Source organism: Cavia porcellus, unplaced genomic scaffold, assembly GCF_034190915.1.
Source record: "Cavia porcellus strain 051 isolate PalLab524CR breed Dunkin Hartley unplaced genomic scaffold, mCavPor4.1 scaffold_8, whole genome shotgun sequence".
Lineage (NCBI taxonomy): Eukaryota > Metazoa > Chordata > Mammalia > Rodentia > Caviidae > Cavia > Cavia porcellus.
Window position 1 is genome coordinate 70,897,610 of NW_026947491.1, and position 26,683 is coordinate 70,924,292.

General features: G+C 34.4%; 1 protein-coding gene across 3 annotated transcripts in view; it reads left to right on the forward strand.

Moving 5' to 3' along the window:
* Syt1 (synaptotagmin 1) overlaps positions 1–26,683 on the forward strand; it is a 515,260-nt gene that overhangs the window by 235,917 nt on the left and 252,660 nt on the right. Inside the window, exon 1 of one of the 3 annotated variants that reach the window (XM_003475946.5) lies at positions 9,226–9,458. The exons of the other annotated variants lie outside the window; for them this stretch is intronic. The gene's annotated coding sequence lies outside the window, so the exon portion shown is untranslated. Of the gene's footprint in view, positions 1–9,225; positions 9,459–26,683 lie in introns of those variants that run through there. 3 annotated transcript variants of the gene reach the window in all.

The following is a 26,683-nucleotide window of genomic DNA, read 5'->3' on the forward strand; positions in this document are numbered from 1 at the left end:
GATAATCATTAGAACAGTAATATCCCATTCATATGAGTCCTAGTAGGACACTGAAGTGGGGTCCAGAGATATCCCAAAGTTCAAGGCTGAAATTCCACACCATTGCAACCTTCTCGAGTGGCTTAGTGTGTAGGACCACCTAGACAGCCCTCCTTGAAAAAAGAGCCATTTTCTCCATTTTGGCTAACTCTGGCCCTATTTGCATTTATTCATATGTACAGAGCTGGCTAGGACCTTTCCTTATCCCTTCAATTGTCTTTAAGCAGTGCAAATCAGTGTAGCAGAGGTGCTGATGTGCATGCAGTCTTTGGAGCAAGACTCAGTGTTGCCCCTCACCCATAGCTCCCAAAAGAACACGTGAGCTGGGTAGGAGGGAGAGCCATGTACCCTGCTATCTGCTAGGATAGGGCTCAAGATGAGAAGCTATGACTTCCCATGGCATAAAAATTACAGAGCTGAAGCACTGACCCTAGAACATTGGATACTAAATCAAATTGTGTTATGCAGTAACATATTGCAGAGGTTATTTGAGAACATTTTTCTAGCTCAGCTCACAGCTCACAGCACTCACATACTTCTGTCACTCTCACAGTCACTCAGCCCTGAGCCACTTTCCCTCATTGAGAATTAATAAAACCCGGTTGGTCTTGTGTCAGGGGCCTTTGTTCTAGTTAAGACCCCCCTCTTGGCTCCCCACTATCTTGGATGTATAATTATGTCTCTGTTTGTGTCATGGGTCGCACTGGAAGTGGTAGATTGGCATTAACTCACTAGAATTCCAATAACTTTCCCTGGGATTACAAATACAAACTTCCCAGACTGCAAGGAGGTTCTGGAAGGGCCTTCCATAGCTGAGAGCAAATTTTTCACTTCTTTCTTGTTCTTAGTTTCCTTATCTGTGAGTGGTCAAGGAAAAGAGGTGGCCTTTTAGGATCTTTCTAGCTCTAAATTATTTGGAGTTATTCTTTCAGTATATATGGTAATTCTATCCTTCAATATTTCCATCAGATTTATATATGTATAGCTGTATACGATAATAAAAAAATTAGAGAATATTGGAGCTGGGAATTCTTTTAGAGAAGACCTACTCTAGATATTCCATAATTATGCTCTGATCAACCCTAAGGTTCTTTCAAAAAATGGGGCGACTCCAAAATGCCTCAACTTTCAACATTAACTAGTTTTTAAACTGTAATAAAACAGCATGTGCATTCATATGTGTTATAAGTCAAATGTTAACACATAGTCATTGACTTTCAGAATGCAAATGCCATAAAGTTCAACTTTCAAAATAAGCCCCCACTAATGCACTATTTTCAGAGCATCACTATTTTTAGAATGAAGAACTTTAAAATTCACCTCGAATTTCCTATTTTATTAATTAGAAATTTGAAACACCAAGAATTAATAACATTAATATCAGAAATAGAAGAATATATTGAAGTAAATGACTATAGTACTTCTGTCAAGTTTTTATCCTTTTTGAGGTGTGGTTTTCATTTTGAGTCAAAAATTTCTGTAATTAAATGCTGTGATATTTTGGGTGGGGTTAATCAAACTCACTCAATTACTGTTACAAATTTTTATGAAAGTCCCTATTATATATATTTTACTTGCACATATATTTTGCTATTGCTACCCCTAAGAATGAAGGGACGGATCAAATTTGAAAGAAATGAGCCAGACTGGCACCAAAGTACAGAGAAAACATCAAGGAAGAACTACAGAGCCAGCCATGGTGGTGCACACCTGTAATCCCAGACCTCAGAAGGCTCAGACAAATGTAAGGCCATCTTGCACTACAAAAATGAAACTCTGTCTCATAAAAAGGAGGAAATACAGAACTCAGTGGCTAGTTATTTGTTCACAAAAAAAGTAAATAAATGATGGCTCTTGCATCTCAGGTGACAGGGAAAATAATGACGATTTCAATAAAAATACAAAAGTCAGACAGTAGCCAATATAAAATGAAAAATTATGAGCAATATTTTTAAAGTTGGAATTTGAAGTAATAATAGGACAATCTGTATAAGTTCCCAATAAGAAGACCAGAATTCAGAACAGCCTAGCTAGAATTTACTGATTTAGTAATCAGCTGTGTCCAAAGATTACAAGCCTCAATATCAGAAATTATCTGTTATTCCTGAAACTGGAAATGCTGGCCGTCGTGCAATTTCCCTCCACTCTCTCTCCAATGAAAGTCCACTTTTTGATTTTGCTGCAACTGAAAATTGCCTCAAATCTCACACAGTTTTCCTCATTGCACTGTCAGACCCAAATCTACCTTCATGTTGTGTGAAAGTTTTAAAACCACGTTGTGTATATGCAAACTAAATAATTATGTCTTTCTTTACCTCAGAATTATGGAAGCATGAAAAAATAATAATCATTTTCCTTAATCAATGTGAGTAGGAATTTCTGAATTACTATAGAAAAAAAAAGAAAGACCTGACAATTTCCTTTTGATTGTGGGATGTATAGCATCATCAAAATGACAAGGTAAATGCTGAGAAACATTTTTTCTGAATGTTGGAAGAATTGACTGAGTATTCAGCAGAAGCTAAATGAAAATGTCAGGATAGCAATGAAGATTTTACACTTTACCAGACTCTGATGATTGGTACATAGCAAGATTTGATTGTGGCTTCACAAAAGTAGAAAATCGAATTTTCAAAGACCTTGTCTGTGCCAGAATGTACTAGAAATGTCTCTTATTTTACATGCAAAAATTCTTTGAATATATACATCACTATATGTATTTTTAACACCATGTTATGCCCTAAGGTATATGTCCAGTCATCATATCTCAACCCTTGAGTCTATATTTTTTCTAAATATATTTCTTTACAGGTATGAAAGTATTCTGTTTTCATCAGGTACTAGCCAATAAGTAAGGGTTTGGCACATGACCAGGCATTTTGAGATGTTTACAGAAAGTAGAATGACTGACAGGGGTTGTTAGGGTAGGGTTTGGGAACATCTTGATCATAGGGTAAAAACTTGCAGGTAAAGATGAATATGTTCCACTGATGTACAATATGTTTGCGATAGTTATTAATACCTTTTGTACTTGAGACTTGTTGAAAGTAGACCATAAGTATTTGAAATATAAAAAACTGATGGCAAGTAAAAGACCCAACGGATTTGTTAGCTAACTTGATTGTGGTAATTATTTCACAATGTATATTCTTATCAGAGTATTATGTTATATAACTTAAATATATGAAATTTTATTTGCCAATTATACCTCAGTAAAGCTGGGAACAAAATAAACAAGGGATTGAACATCATGACAATCAAAGCATTTCTAAAATATTTCATTACTTTGTATTATAATTAGATTCATAAATTCCTTTAATCATTATTAGTACAGCAAAACAAATATGATATAATCACACAGTTTTGAAAAAGCATATAAAGAAATTACAAGCTACAAGAGAAGAAAGTTTGGACACTCATGAAGTAATTATTCAACGTTTCATTCTGTGGTATTAATGAGCGTTGTATGGAAATATCCCACTGACTAACATGAACATCTTCCCTTTGATGGGAAAAAATATGTACAGAACATCAGCTTATTCAAGGCTGTTCCTTTATTTTTAGAGCCATTGACGACAGAGGTCATGGTGGTAAATGTATACTTATTTTCTTGACATACTTGGAAAGTTTGAGAAATTCCAGTGCCATTTCAAGTGGTTAAATTTCAGAAAAAATATTGTCCTACCTAGAATAATTAAAATAAGTGGCTAATTAAAAGCTTTTGTTGTCTGAACTTGGGTAAGCAAATCAAAGTGGCAAGCTCTCATTGCAAATCATGTCATTCTGAATATCAGACAGCTTGAGGTATCTTCCGAAATTTCACCATGTCTAAAAGGAAAATGTTGGGTTGGGCTCTCATTTTAACTGAGACTGAAAAGAATAGTCTGTTTAGAATAAATAGTGAATTTTCTAATTAAACATTTAGACAAAATATCACTTAGTTTCCACTATTATAAAAATAAATACAATGTTTCCATTAATAGACATTCTTTCAGCTTCTAAAGCTTAATAACTGCATTATCTTGATTGAAACTCACAACAACATAAAATGTTTTGCAAAGGTGACTCTGAACGTTATATACATTAACTTATTAGAACAGCTGCCACATAACGTTAAATAAGTTTTCTAAAATCCATCAACACACAAGAACTAAAGCTGATGTTAGACCCGCAGCATACTGACTTGAAAAGCCTTCCTCCTAACCGTAAAATTGACCAGCAGTTAATTCAAGAACCACATATGAATATACTAAGTAAAATGGTAACCAATCACAAAAAGACTTCTTCAATTTTTTTCATGTGCCTTATTATCATGATACTGTCTATAGTTTATAATAATGTGTAACAACCTACTCGTGACTTATTAATAAAGGTGGCTAGTGCATCTCTATAATTTTCACTTTTAGCATGTTTTCCAAAGCATTTTTGCTTAAATAGTTCTTTTTAACCAATAATTTATTGCTTTAGTTAAGCTAAAATAAAATCAATTAAAATTATTTCATGTAAATCACATTTCTTATGTTTTTCCTTAATTCTAAAGGCAACAAATTGATTTTAAATATTTCCTTGTTCTACTTAATACAACTGATTTTCTTCTTCAGTTTTAATTTTGTAGGTATCAGTTACCTAGGAAACCATTTTCACTATTCTATGTTTGTTAAATGTGGCTGGTTATGTGTATAGTTCAGACGTTTGCTACAAGACACTCTTTCTTTGTTTCCACAAACATTGATGTTTAGTATAATAATCAGCATTCAATAAACTGATTTTTTCCAGACACAGGACTTGGAACTGTGTAGACTCTGAACTTTACACACATCAGCTTATTCGTACGACAGTCACATAAAATAGCTGCCATTATGCATAATTATAGAAAAAGAATGTGGTACAGAAAAGTTAAATAACTCCCAGACTATAAGTTAGCAGTGACAAAATTTGTTTCCAAAACCAGGATTGTGTGTTTTATTCCTATCACATTACTACTCCAACATACTTTTGAAATATTAAAAATTAAAATAGATGTTTAATGTAAAGCCTTGAGTCTATTTCAATTTTGGTTTGACTACATAAACATTATAATGCATAATCTTTGATTTTAGATGAATAAAAACTGAATTTAGGTATAAACAATTACCCTTATCCATATTCACAAATATTCAATAATCCTTTCTTAGCATTGCTGACCTTTCCTAGCACTGGTATTGCATCGACTATGAATATTTCTTTCTTTCCTAGTTCCCTATACAAGTTTTCATGTCACGTTGTTAGCAGATATTTATTCCATTTCTGCAAAGTCATGCATAAAAATATGATCATATATATTCATGTTCTTCCTTGAGCTCCACACGTATTGATTGAACCATCACGTCATTCATGGATATTTATTTCATCATGACAAGAGGAGCAACATAAATAATTAATATAGTACTGATTGAAGGAGAATGTTTTAATTCTAAAGCGTTTTGGCATTTAAATATTTAATTTTCACTTTATGGCTCACAAAATATTAGCGTGGTCCACCAAAAGAACTGCTAAAAAAGAGCAGTAATTCAAACTAAGAACTTGAAAAATCATTTGAAAACAGCAAAGTATCATGAAAGATTTAGAAATGAAACCAGTATAAATTTATATTCTGGGGCTCAAATTTGTATTTTAACCCTCAATTAAAGAAGAATGAACTGTATTGCTAATTAAGTAAAATAAATTATACTTTATCTCATTTCCCAAGTACGATAACAACTGTAGTGTTGATGAGTACTACCTTCTCATAATCTTCTGTAATCTTCTGTAGCTTTTCTTTTTGCACCAAAAAATGTAAAATCCATAGTATTAAATAAAAATACACATACATATTTTGTGTATATACATATCAACAAACAATGCCTTGAAATATACGTAAAAATCATTATTTCCATCCTTCCCATTCTTTTTTCTTTATTTAGACCACACTTACGTACACACCCAGTTAAATATATTATATTCTGCAAAGCTTTCAGCTACAGTGGGCCCAGGAAAAGGTGAATGAAATATAAAATCTAAGATGAGGGAAAATTTATCAAGATAAAATAGTATTTTCAACAATATTTTTAAATTTCAAGATTCAACCAAAATTCCATGATGCACAAAAATCTCAAAATATTAAAGGCAGGATCAGTAGGACTAGTGTTTTCCTCCATCTCAGGCTGTAATGTGACTTGGTCCTTGGCTTCTTGCAGCAGCTCACCTACACACGTTCCCAAAGCTTCAGCCTGACACAACATTCAGATGTCCTTCACTCCTGCATTCATTCTTCACATTTGAAGGTGAAAGATTTAAAGCTCAAACTTGGAGTTAGAAAGGAAAGCTGAACTGAGAGTTGAGGAAACTGAGAAAGTAAGTAGGGGAGAGTGGAGAGGGTTCTGAAGATCTGGGGATGTGAGAGCTCTGCTCTAGAACTTACAAAGGTTGTAAAGGTTATAGCTGCACATTAGCTTTTGTTTCCACTGTTTCAGTTTCCACATCCAAGAATGATTTTTTTACTGTGATGTTTTGTAAATTCCCATGTTTCTGCTTGACTTTGGAAGGCACAAGTAAACTTGTGATTCCTCTAAGCTGTATGCATATAGTGGAATATTACACAGTTATTTTCATTTCAGTCAGACTTGGGAGAACACCCTGAAGATTAAAATTTATCTAAGTAGCCATTCTGCATAGGTAGTATAGTTGATTTTGATAATGCCTTTTGATAAATAAGGATTATGATCTTTTATAATATTGCACTATTTTGTCACGTTGCACCTGTTTTCAGGTTAAGCCTTTACCAACACCAAATCACCAACACAATTAGAATGTTTTATACTACTTGGTTTTCATCAGTTCTCTCCCTGAGACACAACACATTGTCTTCCTTGGTTTACCCCCAAGGAAAAGAATTGTGCTACCTCTAGGCAGCCCAGTGAACAGAATATTCAAGCTATGTGATGGACTGTCTATGTGACAATGTCTATCCCTCTGTTACCAAACTGTGCGCACACACACACATACACACAGATCTGCAATGTATACAGCATTTCAGGTGTGTCATAAATCAACAAGAAGCAATATATGACTTCACAGAAAAATCTCTGATTTATTTAAAAAGCACACTGAAGTTAATGGAAGCAGGGTGGCTCTCACAGGAACAGATAGGCAGCATATGGCTTTTCTCTTGGCCCTAGGTTCCCTGGGGGGAGGCAGCTGCCAGAGACACTTCAACCAGGGAAGTCCCTGCTAATATTCACAGTATAGCCAAGCTCTTGCTATGCCACAGCCTTCCAAAACATGGGGTATATATCACTACTCCGGAAGAATGTAGGCAAAAACCCTATGCACATCCATTAACAAAGTATTTGTAAATTTCAGGTTCCACAAATCCTGTAAAATCTGTGCTAGAAAAACCATATTCTTTTTTTAGTAAGGAAAACAGACTGAGCTTTCCCTTTATAATGTATCTTCCTCTGTAATTCTGGTGTATGTAAAAACTACTAACAAAACACTTAGATACAGATTTGGTTCACTTTTACCTGGGTACTTCCAATACAGAGTTCAGTCTGAAGATAATAACAAATTCCCTTCTCTTAATGTATTTAGTACTTATTCATGTGGAAATTTAGTTGTTTGTTGAGGGTTAGAAAGAATTGAATGGATATAAACCCAAATCTCCCTCGCTTACATTGCCAGTCAGGTCTCTATATATAGCATGCACTGGAGCCATCTACACTGTATAGCCAATGCAGAACTTCAGAGATTTCATATTAAATAGTGTTTTTGTTTTGTTTTGGTGGTTTTGGGTTTTATTTTTACTTTAGGGATGAGAGGCAAGGATTGTTGTTTTTCCATGTTTTTAATTAGGGCTTGTGCATGCTCAAGAAAAGAGGTCATTGTTTTATGTTACACTACAGAATATTTACACTGATTCCTTCATCATTTGAAATTCTAGTTGTCATAGGGGCAGAAGTTATGAGTTACATTTGCCAGCACCACTCTCATAGTTACTCTTTGCCTCTTAAAAAAAATCACCTCATTTATTGACATCACTGTAATCTAGTCACTATGCCAACCTGGGCTCAGCCTGCCTACATCAGAACAATCTGGCAGTCAGGATATATTGTCAAAGGAGTAAACTTCCAAAGTGTTCATCAAGAAAAATGTAAGCCAGTTTCTTTCCTTTTGGTTTCTATCTTGAATTTTGTTAAAACAAAACTATTTTTATCTGTGGAAATAAACATGCATGCCATCTGCTTTCTTGCAGATATCAAAGTTCTATGTTGTTTTTCAATGAGTAACAAATATTTATTTCACCCTTCCATATGATGTTTATTCATCCTCATTTCTCTCTATTCCAACTTTTTCTAATTGAATTTGACCTATTACATTAATATATTAGTATTTATGCTTCATTTTATTCCTAATTTGGCTTAAAGAATTTTGTACTTTAATATCTTATTATACTCTATATAGATTGCTTATTTTTCAAAGATTCCTTTGGAAATGTACAATAATACATATGTGTGTCTTTGTTATTTCTGGTGTATTTCTACGTAAGCATATGAGATATGGCATATATTGGACACATAATATAGATTGTTTAAAATAAGCTGTTCATTTCACTTTATCCTGTTTATTCTGCACTAGGCATATAGATAACATATTTGCAACTCAGGAGAAATATATTCTAGTTAAATTAGTTTGCATTTCATAATCCAAAACAAGGAAAACTAATATTTTTCTAGCACTATCAATGAGAAAAAGGATTGAATAACTGAGGCAAAGAATTGAAGATAGCTAAGTTAGTAATGATTGTTTGGATATGGAAGATCAGATGTTATCTGTTTTAAAAACAAATTGCTTTTCAGAAATATTCTATTTCACATAATTAAGTTGGTCTAGGTTCCAATATTCATTGCTCCTAATGCTTTCATAATCTTTTCGTAGTGTATTGAGTCGTATTTTCTAAGTAGCACCGTGGGGCTGTGAGAGCACATTGCAGTAGGATGCATAATTCATTAGATTAAACAGTGTATGTCATTGACTTGGGTTCCTTCCTTCGGGCTGCTCCCTAAGTGCATCAAGACCCAGTTTAGCTAGCAGCAGTTTGAGATGCAGAATTAGCATATTGTTTCTCAGGGAATGTCCTTGAATGTGCTTGGGTAGCTGTCTTCTGTGAGCCGTGAACAGAATTGCTGAGAACCAGCAAAGAATGGGTTCCCGGCAATATGCAGTAGTCCTGAATGTCTGTGCCTGGTTTACTATCTCAGGAAAGCTGCTCGGGAAATGTCAGGATCACTGTTGAATGATTAAGCACAGACAGTGCAAGCAGGGTTGCACCTGGGGACTCACAGTTGGCTCACGTTACAGCACACCTGTGTGGAATTCCAAGCAGGGGGCCCCTGTATTTCCAGGTAAGCATCTCATCTTCACTACTAGTACTCTAAAGTTACTGCTGAGAAATTACTGAGAAGTAAAGCTATTACTTTTCTGCTACAATTTAACCGTTTACACTATTTACCTTTTGTAGAGTGTATATTTTAATACGTGCATTTTCTGAAAAAGATTAAAAACAAATAAATACAGGATTAGCTGGGGTAAATAAACTGACGTTTTAACCAGGAAAAAAGAAGAAAGGAAACAAACCTCTCTAAGGACCTACCATGAGAGACTTAACAATATGACTTTTTATTAATCTCACATGCCAGGAAACAGTTCCTTAATAAGATAGATGGAATAGAATATGTCCATTTGTCAAAATGCTTGCTGGCAGAGAAAAAGTTAATCAATCAAACGCAAACATTTAGTAAAATGAGGAGAACTGAGAAAGTCTAAGTATACCACAGTGTCATATGAACTTTCATTTGTCTTTTGAGAAGCAGAATAAAATGGCTGTCACTGCTTTTAATCACTTGAGAACCAGACTTCTACCATTTATTGTTGAATATACTTGTGTATGCGTCCACAATCCAGCATTCTGAACAGAGCATAGTTTATTTATGGGATTTGTGCCTGCTTGAAGGGCTAACACTTTGCCTACAGAAATCTGAAACAGGCATAGTGGGGATAGACTACTATGCCGCAGGTGCATTTTAAGACAGAGGCCAAGTGCAAACTGTCGTTTGACAAGTAAGAAACAGACACAAGAAAAGTTCAAGCCCTAGATTGTCTTTATGTAACCTTGAGCAACTATGATTTTGAGCAAACCTTACATTTTAAAAAAGATGGATTATTAGGTATACAAAGTGATACACAGTTCCTACTAATGATATTCCAAAAATGAATTCTAAAGAGCAGATCCTATTAAGATCTTTTCATGTTGCTAGGAGCAATTGTTACCATAGGAACAATAATACTAGTAAGCATCACTTACATGCACACATAACACCTAGCCCAAAAAGTAATCTAATTAAAAAGCCTGTTAAATTATAGAATGTTGTCTTTTGCAGCATTTTCATGTGTCTTTAACAATTTAGTAAGCCCTATTTCAGGCAAACATATGTTCATTTTCCTGATAGTAGTTTTCATCAATTTATGTACTCATCACTTTGTTATTTAAAGTTTTATCTTTCTTCAGCATATAAGAAAAAAGATTTAATAGTCTGAGTAAGCCATCATCATTTTCAAAAGGAGTCACAGGAGTGGTAGATGCCCTGATGGGACGCCCATGATCAGTTAAGGAAATCAAAAGAACATTGGCACTGCTACACATTTGGCTTGTGCTTTTGACGATGCACTAGCTTTATCTTCAACTTTATTTAGAAAACCCAAAATCAGAATAAGCAGTCATCTTCAAGGTCCTTAAAACCTGAACTTTCTAGTTTTCACTAAAACTTATATTCTCTGATTAAAATGAAAAATGTTCGGTTCAATAATATTTAGGAAATGCCCCTCTAATTTCCCCCTAAAAGAATAGCTAATAAGACTACATTACACAGATAGTGGTTACAGACTCAAAACTCTTAAGAATGTGATAGTTCAGGTTACAGATATCAACAAAAACCAAAAGAAAGAAGTCTGAATTCAGGATTTAAAGTGCTAACATACCCAGAAAACTAGCTGGGTTACATACTTCCCCAGTGTGAGAGTGAATTTGCACAATGCTTGTGGCTTTCCTGGAAAGCTGTTAAGTCTGGAATGTAGAGACGTACCCAGGAAGATAAAGCACACCACACTTGACCGCGATAGGCTTCTGCTAATAGCCCATCCATCACCACCTCCCTGACTTATCGTCCCCTCCAAAATTAGCTCATTTATTTTATTATAGATCAAAATACTTTTCAATTTCTATCAATAAAGTACGCTATCTATTACTGCAGCTAGGTAACATATTGGCAGGCTACCAAATTTACTTCTCCTGAATACTAAAAACAGAGGCAGTCACACCTGTTAACTGGGGTTATAGATTCAACTTCCTTTCCATCTAAGTAACTGAGCCATGCATCCAATGTGACATTCTTCAGTAAAACACTTCCTGTTTCTCTCCCTGCATTTCTGAAGTCATGGTTTAGCAGTCTCAGTACACAATGAAGAGAGAGAAGAAGGATTCTGACTTTGTGTCTTAGGACCCTTTTCAAGAACAGCCCCACGCCATAGGCATCCATGACATAGGTAGCTCCATTCCAGACAACTGAGTTAGACAGTACCAGGAACTTACAATAAGAACCTTCACTCGAGGGTACTGATAATTCAGTGCTAGGAAGACCACAATGCTTACATCTCACTATTCTTCTGACCTTGGCTCATTTTGCTTAAGAGAATCTTGTTGTCCAAGGAGTTAGCCATAGGCTAATCATCCAGGAAGTTTTCATTTCTAAGTAGTAGTAATTCTGTTTTACCTTTTAAGAGAAGAATTGGCCTTGTGTCCACCCACAAAACCAAAATCAAAACCTTGTTTCATCCTATTGAGCTGGAGCCTAAAGGCACTTTGTAAACCTGTGTCCCTGTCACATAGTGTTCTCCATTTCATTGAGCTTAGTTCCTTCAGTAATCAAGATCCTCCTGTACTGACCAATCCCTGAACAATTTACTTTCCAAACACACATGACAGAAAGAGTGAGAACTTTGGTATCAACAATTCTCTGAGCCTCTATTTCTTTATATAGAAAAGATGAATATGACCTTACTCCATAGTATTGAAATATTAACGAGGATTAGGTAAATAGTGCATATAAAGGTACATAACATAACATCTGGAATATACTAACTCTTAAATAAATTACAGCTTCTAACACTGTATCATCTACAATACTGTCTATGGAGACTTTTGGACTATTAGATCCCTAAATCTCGTCAGCTTTACTTAGGCTTGCTTTCCATACTTATTTCTTTTTGGTGACTGTCATTCAGGGAACTTTGTCATTGAAATCAAAAATTACTTTTTGTCAGGTTAGTGTTTTCCAAACTGGGATGTGCCCATGGAGTAAACAAATACATTGGTTAAAAAAAAATATATTGCTATAAAAGACAAAGGGAAAATTTGTTCATGATAATTTATGTAGTCAATCATTAGGACACAAAAACCAGAAATGAAAAACAAAAATCACAAATCATTAATTTTGCTTGTCCAGTCTTCATTTCTAATATGCCAAATTATGAAGTTATTCCTATTTCCTGTAAATAAAAATTGCCAAATTAGTAAATCTGAATTTCAAGGATCTTTCCTAATAGGCCAATTTTAGTCAGGCTAAGTGGCACACACCTGTAATCCCAGCACCTAGGATCCTGATACAGGACAATCACTGCAATTTCAAGCCCAACCTGGGCTAAAAAGTGAACTCAAGGCCAGCCTGAACTTCATAGCAAGACCCTGTCTCAAAAAGACAAAAATAGGCCAAATTTCATAGACTCATTCATTTCATTCTCTTGTTTCTAGTTACAACCATTAGCATACACATATTTTATAACAATGCCTCAGCTTTCTGTATATTTGAATGGCCAGTGTTTGAATTCTTAAAGATTTTCTGTTATTTATTTATCTCCCTACATGAAAGCACCAGTGCTACAGAGGTCAGTTTTTTATGCATATTTATGTCTTCTCCCAATTACCCTTCTCCATCTGACTCTGTTCTACTCTTAGAGTTATCTGTCACAATCACCGTGTCGTATGTCATAGTGTTGAACTCCAGTGTCAGGCTCTTATTTCCTTAGCAAACCTTCTGTGTCAACTTCCAGGTTGGTATTTTAGACTTTCACATAAGCTTATTAACAAAAATTATCATAAACTAGTTTTCATGGATATTATCTCCTTTATAATCTGATAAGACTTTTTTCCTTTCTTCATATCTCCATTACAGAAGTAAATATGCACTTATTTATTTGTTTGTTAGATGCCTGTACCATCAGCTAAACTGCAGCTCTATTAATAGATATATCTGTCTCATTCGCTAACATATCTCTATCTCTAATCACTATGATATACCTATATAGTACTTGTCATTTAGTACATGGTTAATACACACAGTATTTATTGAACAAATAAAGAAGGAATGAATAGATGGATGAAATCTTATTGTGATTAAGCATTCATTCTTTTTTTAGTAAAATACTGCACTATTCCTTTCATGGTTATGAATTACTTAGGTATATAAACTTATCTTTTGTCCATTTTATATAAAGAATCATTAGCGATAGTTCCCATCTGCCCTTAACAAAGATATTGGTTTGACAAAAAGCTATTTGATTTCCTGCTGAGTCTCTCACCTTTGAAACTCCAATCTCATAATGGAAAAGTACACAATAGGGCAATAGATGTGCTGGAATGAGCTCACTTTTATCTTAAGATAGGAAAATGTGGGTTTGGCATCAAGAGAAAATAAAAGTCAAACTTGTATAGTAATAACCAAAACAGAGGTCACATAACTCCAGATTCAATTATTTTGGTTAAGCATAATTACAGCTGTTGGAATACACAAGATGAAAAGATTGGCTGATACAATTTATTTTAGTGACATCTCATTTTATCAAAATTAAAATTTTTAAACATAAAAATAAACATATTTAGTTCTTGCTACATAATTTGTTGCATGTTCTATTTTTTGATAATGTCCATATTGTACTTAATAAACTCAACACTAAAAGCAACTATTTTCCAGGACAATATTTAAGTCACTTTTGATTTATCTACACTGTGACTGTTTGGGAAATCTTGGCCCAGTATATTTTTTAGCAATTAACAAATATTGATTTCAAATTTCATAAAACAATCAAAACTTTAAAAACTTACCAAAGATTTATTAGCTCATTTCTGTCTTTCTCCAAACGCTTTATGTGGTAACAAATTCAGTTGATATTCTAAATATGTAATACATATGTCTCATAATACATTATCCATTTTATATGTCAACATAGCTTTGACTTGTCCTTTAAAATTAATTATTTTAATGTTATACATAATATTAACAGCTCTCGAGAAGTATGAGTTAGTGAACTTTGCCATTTTGCCATGCATAAATTTTAAAATCATCCTTATAACTCATCAAAAATATTTAGATATTTGCCTTTATCTAATTCTTTTAATGACTTGAAACAAAAACTTCTGTGTTTATCAAGAACTATTTAATCATACTCAACATAAACCATTCAATACTTAGCATTAGCTAACATTTCTATGTGCTTACAATGTACAAGGTGCCATCACCATGCTTAATTTTTTATGTATTAAAATTTATTCATCATAGTGACAACCCAATGAATTTGACGTCATCAACAACCTTATTTTTCAGATGACTAAACAGAGCTATAAGAGGTTAACTACCTTCTCAATATCCCACACTGATGCTTCAAACCCAAATAATTAGGATCCTGATCTCAGGCTTTACCCAGTATGCTCTCAGCATTGTCTCTGTTTATTTGCATTGGGTTTTGGTTCCTGTGAAAGAAAAGAAATTTGCCCAAAGCAAAAACCATACAAATTCAATGACTAAAACACTTCTGACTTCAAGGAGCTTTTAATATGAGAGAATATACACCCTTTCTCCCTAAACCTCTCAGTCTTAAACATTCCCACAGATAGGCAACACCCATATACCCTCAGCTCTAACCCCATATGCACACTTCAAAACAAAATACAGCCAAGCAAAGTGGTGCACATCTGTAAATCCAGAACTTTGGAGCTGAGACAGGAGAATCCTTAAGAGTTTGAGACCAGCCTTGACTACATAGAACTGCATAGTAAGGCCTTGTCTCAAAAACAAACAAATTATACAATATAGGTAACAGTCCTTTAAAAGAGTTAGAACTCAAATGTGGCATTTGTCGACTCTGTGTCAGCTCTGTCCCTGAGGTTCTCTCTGGTGATATTCATCACTTTAAAAAAGAGAAGCCGGGGCTTACAGAAGTTTAATACTTTTTTAAAGATCATACAGAAAATTATGAAGTGCTGAAATTCAAACCAAGCTCTGTCTCCAAAGCTCACAACACACCACACTGCACGAAAGAAGCCATAACCCAAGCTCCAAGCTTGAAAAGATAATGTGTGGGGAAGTGTGAAATGCTAGTATATTTTAAAAACTTGCCTTAGAAGCCAGCAAAAGATACCAGGAATTAAAAATAAAGCAGCATCCATACTTCAATAACTCTGAAAATAATAAATTCTAAAATGTAGCCTTACAAAGCCTGTTGAAATCCATCAGAGAATGTTTTCTGAATACTTTAGATCTAATTGGTTTTTAAAGAGAAATAAGTTATATGTGTTTACCAGGTAAAGGAGATTGAAATAGCACATATCTACATTAGAAAATAAATAAATCTCCAGAATGTGGATTTTGTTTATAAAACATATCTTTGCAATAACCACTAAAAATTACTGAGTTGGCTGTTTACTGTTGTTCCCTTTCTACCTTTAATAATACTTATCCCTAGCTATCTTCTTCTTTATACCAAAGTGTATTAAAACATTAGAGTTTTGAAAATACAGTTTTTGTGATCCCTTAATTACAGAAATTCATGAAAACTGAATGACCTTATACTTTAAGTTCTACGTTATGCTTTTTTCTAAATCTTTACTAAGTTTCTAATACCTTTGTGAATTTTGGTAATGACAAGAAAAGATTTATTATAGTGTTCATTGCAAAGGTTACAGCACAAGGTAGAAAAATTTGAAGTAGACTTCGTGATGGTTTCACATTAACAGATTTTATATTCAAGGGACATGCAACTAATAAATAAATTTTTAAATATATGATTAAAAATAAATAGAATATATGATTTAAGATCATATAATAATAATTTACTTGATAAGTTTCCTCTGATACAAAGGAATGGTTATACCCACTGGGTTCATCCAAGTCTTTGATAAGATGCACAGGAAGAAATATCAAACATCAGCGTTAGGGATTTTAAAGTTTCAATATTTATAAATCTGGATGAGGATCAAACTGGAAGTTTTCAAGGCTATGTAAAGGGTACCTTATTTGGTGAGGTAGCAATGAGTTCTAGCACAAACATATAATTGGTTTGAAATAGCAACTTTGGATGCCACATCTGGAGAACAGAATAACACAAGCCACAACAGGTAGTAATTACTGAAGGAATTGTAATGCAGCTTGAGTGGTAAACACTAATGGAAAAAAAAACATTTCTAAGCAAATAAAATCTTAAGCATCAAGAAGACAAAAGTTTGTGATAAATGGTTCATTTAGGCATGCAGTGCTTTGTGGGCAAAATTGGATTGCAATCATAGCCATTTCAAAAAATGAAAACATTAGGAGAAAAGAAAATTAGACAGAAATGGCATGGAAATTACAGCCTTTGATCCATTCTGAAGAATCTTTTTCTGAAGCATCATCATGAGTGGGTAGCAAACTCCTTCCAGTCTCCTGTTAAAACCTTTATAAAAGCCCCGAGACTCTGAGATAGAAATAATCAATTTAGAACAGACAATGAAGGCATTTCTCACTGATGATCTTTTTTTCCCTCATAAAATTGTACAAAATTAATTCTACTGTTAAATTGCATCTGATTTTGAAATTGATACTCTTAATTTCAAGAGAAAGTCCTTCTCAAATCATCTTTATCCTGTCCAACTAAAGAATGATTACCAGGCACAAGCTTCATGGTTATAGGGCACAATTTTACAAAAACAGAGTACTTGCATGCCTCTGGTTGTATTTCAGTGGCAGTGTCAGGGATCCAAGAATCATTCTTTGAATAATAATGCATTCCTTGGAACATAAGCGGGCACTATGCTATGGAACAGGTCCTTGGCTTATACATGATGCCTTATAGTTTCCAAAGACATGCAGTGCTAGATCTGTATTTGCAAAAACTTAAATTAATTCCTACAGCTTTGAAACAATTATGATCATAGACTTGTAAAATCACTATTAAAAAGTCTGTAATTTGATTCTACAACATTAATACTTGAAATTACCCATTGGCTGTCTTTATTAAATACTGGTAATTAGTCATTTCAGAAGGTTTTCTGACCTATTTTGTTAAATCCAAGTTTTTGAATTAGCCGTCCAATAATTATTTAAATTACTTCTTGTACATAAAATTATTTTAGATTATTATCTTGGAATGATACATTCTGATTTTAAAAGGAGACTTGCATTTCAGTAAACTGCACCTTTGGTTTTCTGAGAGGACTATTTAAGTCTGATTTGCAATGCCTACACATAAACAAATCTATTTATTTATTTTCTTATTTATTTTCTTATTTTATCTGACTTCACTACATTCTGTTTTCATTAACATTTTCTATTTGACCTTTTGGGTTATAGACCCCTTCTAACATCAAAAGATGTTATTATGAAACAAAATCATGTCTGTTTGTTTTATATCTTTGAAAGTGTATATTAATTTTATTGTTACTCAAAAAATTACTTAAAATGTAGCAATGTAAAACTTCAAATGAAATAAGTAAAATATTTTTTGTTCTTGCCAATGATTTTTAATTCAACTATTGGTGAACTAGATCTTTGCTAGTATTTGTTAATCAGTACATAATTTATTTATATAAATGAATTAAGTATACGTACTCCTAAGACTGTAATAATTTTTCTCAATTATCTCTAATAATTTTCAGTACTATAAAATTATTTTAGCCCTTTCTGTTAGGTCATTGTAATGTGTAACACCTTTATGAAATAACAAAAGTTCTTGCCCTGGTCTTTAAAATATCTATAGTTTAATGGAAAAGAGTGGCAAGGAACAAATTGAATCTAGCATGGATCCTATAAAAGAAATATGTAAATATCACTGATTGAGGGAGTGTTAAGTGAGGTTGTATCTTCCAATGATATACTGCCTTAGCAGAATACTGAACTTTCTCTGTTAAAATACTCCACACCCTAAATGGTAAATGTGGTATAAATGCAAAACAGAGTACTATTCAGCCTTTAAAAAGGAACTTCCATCATTTGCTACAATATGGATGAAGATGGAAATCATTATCCTTAATAACCATATTACTAGGTTTTTGTTGGATCCTTGAACAGAACTGTTTGCGGTCTTGCTGTCTGAATGTCCACTTTGTATGTTTCACTTTTGTAACTTGAACGCTATTTCTAAGAGAACAATATATAATTTATCAACCAGTGATTTGTTACTGTTTTTTTTAAATTATGTATTATTTCTACCCTTAAAAAAACCAAAACATAAATAAACCTTGCATGAGAAACTTATATGTGGAATCTAAAAATAGTCTAAATTATAAAAATAGAATAAAATGGTAGTTACCAAAGCCTAGAAATGAGCAGGGAGAGATGAGTAGGGCGTTGTTGGTCAAAGAGTACAAAGTTTCATTTAGAATGGAAAAATATGTTTTTGAGATCTGCATATATAGTTAATAATAAGGTGCTATAATGAATGATAAGATGAGGTCATTCTTAATGAGAACTACATTAAATTATAAAGTCCACATTAACATAAAAATGGAGGACACAAGAGACAAGATTCAACACAAGAAAAGTTACAGAGCTGATAACAAATAATCAAGTAAAATCAACAAGTCTTTGGAGTGCCTAGAGTATGCACAGAAGTTAATACAATATCCAGGAAGAATGTATGTTGATATTATTTTGCATTTTTATCTTAATACTTTTCCCCATTTCAAGAAAGTAAACTATTCCTTGCTTAAGGGGATTTTCTTTCGAGGGAAGAAAAAAAACAAAAGAAGTCAAATGGCAAACGTTTCTGATGAGGTTAAGCACACTAAAGAAATGGAGACTGAGATGGGGAAGAAGCATTGAGAATGAGGAGAAAAGACTCTAAGATAATTAAAAAGAGCTAGTCTTCCTATATCTGAAGAGCATGATACTGACTTCTGCAGACCAAAAAGCTACTATGTGCAACAAAGCATCCTTTTCCTCAAGCATGGAATGAAGAGGAGGCCACCATGGAATCACAAAGCCGTTGAAAAGCCCATGCTGACTGAAAACTGGGCATCACAGCTGTGTCTGTGTGAGGAGATGAATTATAATTAGAGGGACTGCCTTGACTCTTCAGCCATCTATGAATCTCTGGGTCTTCGGAATTAATCTTGAGATGATAAATAAAGACCAATTTTTACTGATTAACATTCCCACTTGCAATGAAGAATGAGAGCAGTCTTAAGATGATTTAGGGAAATAACAAAATAAAGAATTTGGATTTGACACTTGAATTTCATCAAATGGTTTGGATTTGACGCTTCAGGCTCACATGTGCTACCTACCCTAGAGAACTGGGTTGGAAACACTTTATTAAAGAGATGTATAAATCAAACTCATAAGTTTAAAGCTGATTCTGAAGAGAGATTTACTGATTCCCAATCAGGAAAATTACAGGTTTGGGTAGATTTTTTATAAATATCATCCTGATGACAACAGAAGTTAAAACCAGGCAGCAACATTACTAGTGGGAACGTGAGCAGTATGAGTCACAATGCAGTCAAGGCATGAAGAGCTGAATTTAAGGCCATGAGAACAGAGAGGAGCTAATTGTTCCAGGGGAACTTAGGAGACAGCATTATCCTTACTGAGTATGTGTAGGAAAGGAAAACAGAAATCTTGATGACTCTGGAGTTCCTGGTTTGTGGGAACAGGAGGAAGGATAATATCATGGGTTCCAAAAGGGTTTGAAGGAGACTACAGCTCAGAGAAGGGAGAAAATAATAGAGAAGTCAGAAGAGAGGAATTTGGGTTCGGTGAAGTTGAATTTTGAGACACATAAAAAAGACAGTCTAGACACACATGGAGTGTAGGGGGCTGATACAGGAGTTCTAGATGTAGGGGAGAAGTGCTGTAGAAGACTAAAAGTAAATGCAAAATTAGATGAGCAGTAGAAAACAATGTCAAGGGAGACTCTGCCAAAATAACTTTACAGAAAGAGATAGAGAGGTCAACTATGTCTTATACCAATAAAGGAAAAGCAAGTAAAATAATTTTGAAAAATTTGGACAATAAGGTCCTACAGACTGATGAGAAAAGAGTATTTTGATGGGGAGAAGATGCTGAAGGTGGACTCCAGTGGGAAGGGAATTCTGGGAAAAGATGTGGATATGTTATAGAATTTGACCAGAAGATATAAATATGCAGAACTTTAATGAGTTTGGCAGCAGAAAGAGATGAAATATGGACAGACATACGTGTTGGCATAGGAGAGAAGGAAGTCACTATCTTTATGGAATCAAAATCATTTTGAGTTCTGTAGTGCAGTTAGAAAGTGATTTAGAAGGCAAAGTGTCAAAGAAATTATTGCCTGGCATACCTCTATTTCTTGAGAAAAAATGTATGAAAGACGAAATATTTATTCCGTGAGATTATCTGAGGAATAAATAATAATTCATAATAGTTATCTATTATATCTCCTCTACAAGAATTTCTGTAGAGGAATCTATCACATGAAGAATTCCTGCTGAAATCAAAGACAGTTTGGAAGACTGAGAGTTTAGAAGGAGCAAAGTAAATGGTTCTAGCCCTGAAACTGGATATTAACTAACTAACTTAATTTCACAGGTTTCTCAGTTTCTGTTATCTGGAAAATGAACATTTTAGATAGAAATTATATTACCTGGAGTCACTGGGATACTAATCATCTCAAATTCACCTTATTTCACATTTGACAGTGAACCTTTGTCTCTAGCTAATTTGCATCCAAACTATGGGTGAGGAGAAGATCCATTGAATGTGCTAAGAAAATCTTTTCTGTTTCATTATCTAAGACAAAAATTGAGCTACAAGTTCCGTAATTTAATAGACTACCCTAAGGCAATCTACATTGCAGAATGACTATGATTAAAAATTCAATTGACCAACAATAGGGACATATTAATTATAACTAGAAAAAAAAGCAAAGAAGGGTTAGTGCATTTCTATACAAATTATCCTGCCGTAGGAAAAGGTTAAAACAAATTCTGTGACAGTGGCAATCCTTTTTCCTCTTGTAGTATTATATTCAAATGCTTCTACTGTCTGGGACAAACGTAATACATGACCATCTGTCCGGCATGAAAAATTATTCAATTATCAAAATTTCTTGTTAAATTGCAAAGTTTAGAGGTTTTTACTTAAGATGACTCATTATGATGATATTATTTTTCTTTGTATAGTCTGTCTACTCTTGTATTCAATTAGACATCTGAGATTCAGAAATAAACTCAGGTAGAATCTTCATCAGTTACAGACAAGATTTGTAAACCACTGTTGCTGATAATGTGGGCTCTACTTTGGAGACAAGTAAGTTGATACTCAGAAAGGATAAACATTTAGGGAAACCAAACATTCTAGTTGGTAAATCTCAGAAATGTGTCACTGGTTTTATTAATTGCAAGTCCAACAGTGTCTTCCCTCTGTAATAGTCTTCAACTATTGCTCAATAGCGTAAATTTAGGCTGAGAGTTGTAGGCTTGTGTTAAAACTAATCCAATTCATGGTTAAATTCCTACAATATAAATCAGAGTTAAAACATTCAGAGGTATGCTAAAGCGCCACCTTCAGAAATGCTCTGAGGATTTCAGAAATTACAAAAAAAAAGTTTCATTATTTTAGAGAAGTTAAATGTTACATTGAAATACGGAATACTTATCACATTGCTCTGAGAACTGAGGAAAAAATTTCTTTAGTGGTCAAAACAACTCTGTAGCCTATGGGTTTTTTTTTTTTTTTTCTCTCTCTCTCTCTCTCTTTAACAAATGAGGGACAAAGAGGTTAAATACCTTGATAAGGTCACAGAGTTTGGAAGTTTGGTGGCTGGTTATGAATCATTCTGCCATAGATTATGATCAACACCACTGTCGCACAGAGATAAACAGGAAAAAGATAACATTTTCTCCTGTCCCTACTTGCATAGTACACTCTGACTTTCTGAAAGGTACTTTCTGAAAGAAGCAAATCCTCATGGAATATTGGTACTGGGGCACCAGGTTCATAGACAGAGACCACACAGTGCCAATAAAGATGGGACCTGAAGCAAGCAGAGGAGGAAAGCTGAAGGCTCACAACATCAGGGCTTCACCAGGATCTTGTGACAACAGTTCTGGAAGGGAGGCATATGGGCTCGCCCTTGGAAACAACGCTGCAAGCACGGTATGGGGAGGAAAGTGCACTGAATCTCTATCGTGCTGCTTAGAGGAGCTCATTAGTGAACACATTTAACAGGAAACCTACAGAAGAGCCAGGCAATTCTATCCTCAGATAAAACAGCCATATGGCCAGGAACTACCATCCCTAAGCTTTGAAACTCAGGATCTGATGGGTAAGAAAAAGTAAAGATAAAATGTTTGGCTAAATTTAGAAGCCACAGTTAGAAACTGAAAGTATACCAAAATCAAGTCAAAGGGAAAATGAGATTACCTGTTTAAAATAGGTGATATCTTGCTATGGAAGAGCATTCTAGAGAACTACTTCATTGCCACGAAGAACCAAATGAATGAAAATAAAGCAAGAGTTTGCAACGTGATACTACAAATCATTTTATTAAGGATGTGATGAAAGAGCAGAATGGCCTGCCAAGAGGGATTGTACAGCTTCTGTCTCTGAATATCAGAAGCAGTACCGTTCATCGTCGTTAATTAAAAATGCAGAAAAGGTAGGGGCTAGAATCATGCTGTTGAACACAGAACTGCACAGCCACCTGTGATCATGGTCTCTGATACACCTGTAATCCAAAAATGTCTGAATTTCTTCGTTTACTTTATATTGTTGTAAAATAGCTGGGCTTGGTGGAGCACACATCTAATTCCAGCACTCTGGAAGACTGAGGCAGGAGAATTGCAATTTCAAGCCTCGCTTGGGCAAGATCCTGTCTCAAAACAAGAGAAAGGAAACAGAGCTCAGATGGTAGCTCACTACAAAGGTACTCTTCAGTACCAAAGAATAAAAAAGATAAAGACCTTCTTTCATCTACGCATCAAATTTGTGTGCACATTTTCTTTAAAATCTGTGAATAATTTATTACTGCCTTATATTCATAGGGTGCTCTCTAAATAACATAAAATATTTTTAAATGTACTTATCAGGAAAGACAACCTATTAGAGTAATGACTCCATTAATGCATCTTTTTGAACAACTAGAAATACCTGGTTTAGTTTTTAGAATGTACATTATAGTGAAATAAGCATTTCTCTGGCAGACTTTTAATGGTAACTTCCCTTCAGAATTTAAAAAGCCAAATGGAATTCTTCTATTGACTTCTGGTTTCTTCTGAGTACTTTGCCTTTACAAAGGAGAACTTGAGTATTGTACTTTTAAAATTACCATCTGACATTAGGTGGGAATTTGCTAAATTACATAATTTCAATGAATGACTTGGTTGCCTGGTCAGCCATTGTTAAATGTGAACAAGAGATTATTAAATCATATATTCAGTCTCTAACCAGTCTTTCCAAAGAAAATACATATTAAAGTCCAGTGAGTCCAGCTTTTGGTCATTATACACCTACATCAAGTATGTTCCCTACATAACCTCATGTTGAGAACAACCTCAGGCAAAATGACTACTATAATTACTCTGACAAATAACAATACTAGCACTCAACAGAGTCTCACAGAATAAAATAGCAGAATGCTGAGGCTAATATAAGAGATGTGTATGGCTATAAATCTGTGATCAGTACACAATGCCACTTGACCTCATTTTGATCATGGACTTTCACTGATTGCTCACTGATACACAGTGCATGTGCAGGTTAATTATTATGCACATGTGTGAAGCTTTGAGCTTGTTTACTGTCAGAAGTTATACGTGCCCTCTAGTACATGAAAAATGTTGGATATTCAGTTTATTTAACTCAATTTAATAGAAAAAATAGTCAAACTTTAATACAGCTAAAAGTTCTTAGATGTACTCAGTGACTTCACTCAGTAAAAGTCACATCTAGGAGGCATTACTCCCCATTGCCACAAATAAACCTTTCATGTCACCTTTCACTTTATCAACACAGGAGGAAAGTATCCAAAATTTCATCTTTGTGGTTGTCTTAGGCAAGAGAGAGAAACAGATTGTTGGAGAAGAAAACAAGAGAGCAGTAAAGAATGATCGTGTTAGAATAAGGTACAAAGAGGAAGAGAAGGACGTAAGGAAGGTCTTTAGACTTAGCATGAGTCTGGGTCGCCCATCCCATCTCCTGCCACCTCCGCACTCTGCTGTGCTTAGGACCTGTCCTTTCCAATGTCAGCAAGCTTGTTCCACAAGACAAAGTGTTGCAGTTCACTGCAAGGGAACCTTTTTGCAGTGACCTTTAAAAGCACAATATTCAGTAGGCATGGCCATCACTCACTGCTTGCATTGATGTGGCTGGCTGAAGTTATGACACCAGGTTATGCTCCTTGGGCAATTAAAAGCTGCAAAAGACAGAATGGCATAGGTGAAAAATAAAAATAGCTACTTGAGAATTAACCTGGGTCTTTTCACTATTTTAAGACTTCATTTTTACAATAAAAGGTAGCAAGAAATCTCTCTCTTTAAACGAAACCTGAACATATTTAACTCTTTCTAACAGTTTAACCATATAATCATATATGATAAATAGGTACTTCTCTTTTATATTGGCTTAATTGAGGTATTCATCCTGTAAACACTTGGGTTGTGTTAGACATATATTAGACTGAAAATTGGAGAAATGAAAAAAAAAAAAAAAAGATGTATCCCTGTCAGGAAAGACACTGTACTAAGGGCTATAACCTTAGAATATACATGAAATTCTATTGGTGACTCCAATAGATTAGATGATTATTCTCCCAACAAATTTCTGTGTAGAGGGGCTGGGGATTTAGCTCAGAGGCATAAGCGCCTGCCTTGCAAGCAGGCAGTCGCGAGTTCGATCCCCGGTACCGATAAAAAAAGAAAAAAAAAATTTTTTTTAAAGTTTCTGTGTAGATGTTGGTCTCATCTGCAGTTTACTGATAGAGAAAATAAGGTTCATTGGTAACTAACTCACCAATATGCTGCAGCTGGGACTCAAACTCAGGCCTTCTGGTTCCAGAGTTTGCCCTCATCCACCATGCGATAAAGCACATAAAGAGAAAGAGGGGCTCACTTCCAGGGGAAGCAGCAAAAACTTGTGAAAGATGTTAGAATTGAGCTCTAAAAGATAGGTTGGACTTAGGCCAAAAAAAAAGTCTTTTGAGGTAAACCTTGTAACACACATTGAGACGTGAGGGTTTATTCAGGAAACCTTGATGACATTTATAAAAAAGGCATGAGAGAAATGAAAAAGGGAGGAAATTACATGAGGGCCATGTAGAAATGGGAGTTTATGCTCTGTTAAAGAGCTTTGGTCTTGATCCTACAAATGGTAGAAAGAGAAAACTAGGTTAAAAAGAAGTAAATACTGTGGAAGAGTGCAGACTTGTAGGTTCTGTCCGAGCTATTTTAAAAAACTGTAAACATTAGATAGACTGATTCTGCAAGCATATCATATTCAGCATTTTTGTTTCCTAATGTTTTTTCTGAGTGTGGCATAGAAAGAAAATGAGAGTGAAGATGAAAAGAAAATAGAAGACATAAAGGATGGGAAAGTATTCAGAGAGCATTTGCATGTTTCATCAATTGTAAGGCACCACTGAAATGTGAGGCACGTGATTTTAAGAATCACTCAGAAAGAAAAACATTCCCAGTTAAGCACCGCCTATCATATGATGCATTCCAATTTTGCAGATGTTAAAATGTAGCAGTAAATGCACCTTAGAATTTATGAATTATAGTCTATAATAACTTGGACAAAAATAAATTTAATCACCAATCCCAGTCACTGAGTAAATTAAAACATAAATTAATTGCAAAAATACATTTTACATGTTACTAGAGAGACTGAGCGTAAATGATCATAGGGAAGAAATAGCAATAGATATGTATTTAGAAAGTAGTTACTGGACTCTTTTCTTCAGTTGTATGATGAGGGAGAGAGCTTTAAGGATAACCATTAATGTGTAAGATGGTTTTCAAGATAATATCTTTTCTCTAGTAAAATTAAGTGTTATTTTTTTTTAAAATAATATCTTTATGACAAAAGCACAAAAAGCAGTATAGGACTGTCACATCATGAGTCTGGCTTTGAACATGATGGGGTTGAAATAAACCCAGGACTTCCACATGGAGTTGCCCTAGTGGCAGTTGGACTATGGATACCTGCTCAAGAAAGAGGGGCCTGCTTGAGAAGATTTAGGGACAAAGATTTAGGAAGCATGGTCAGTAAAACTGTGGGTGTGGATCCAC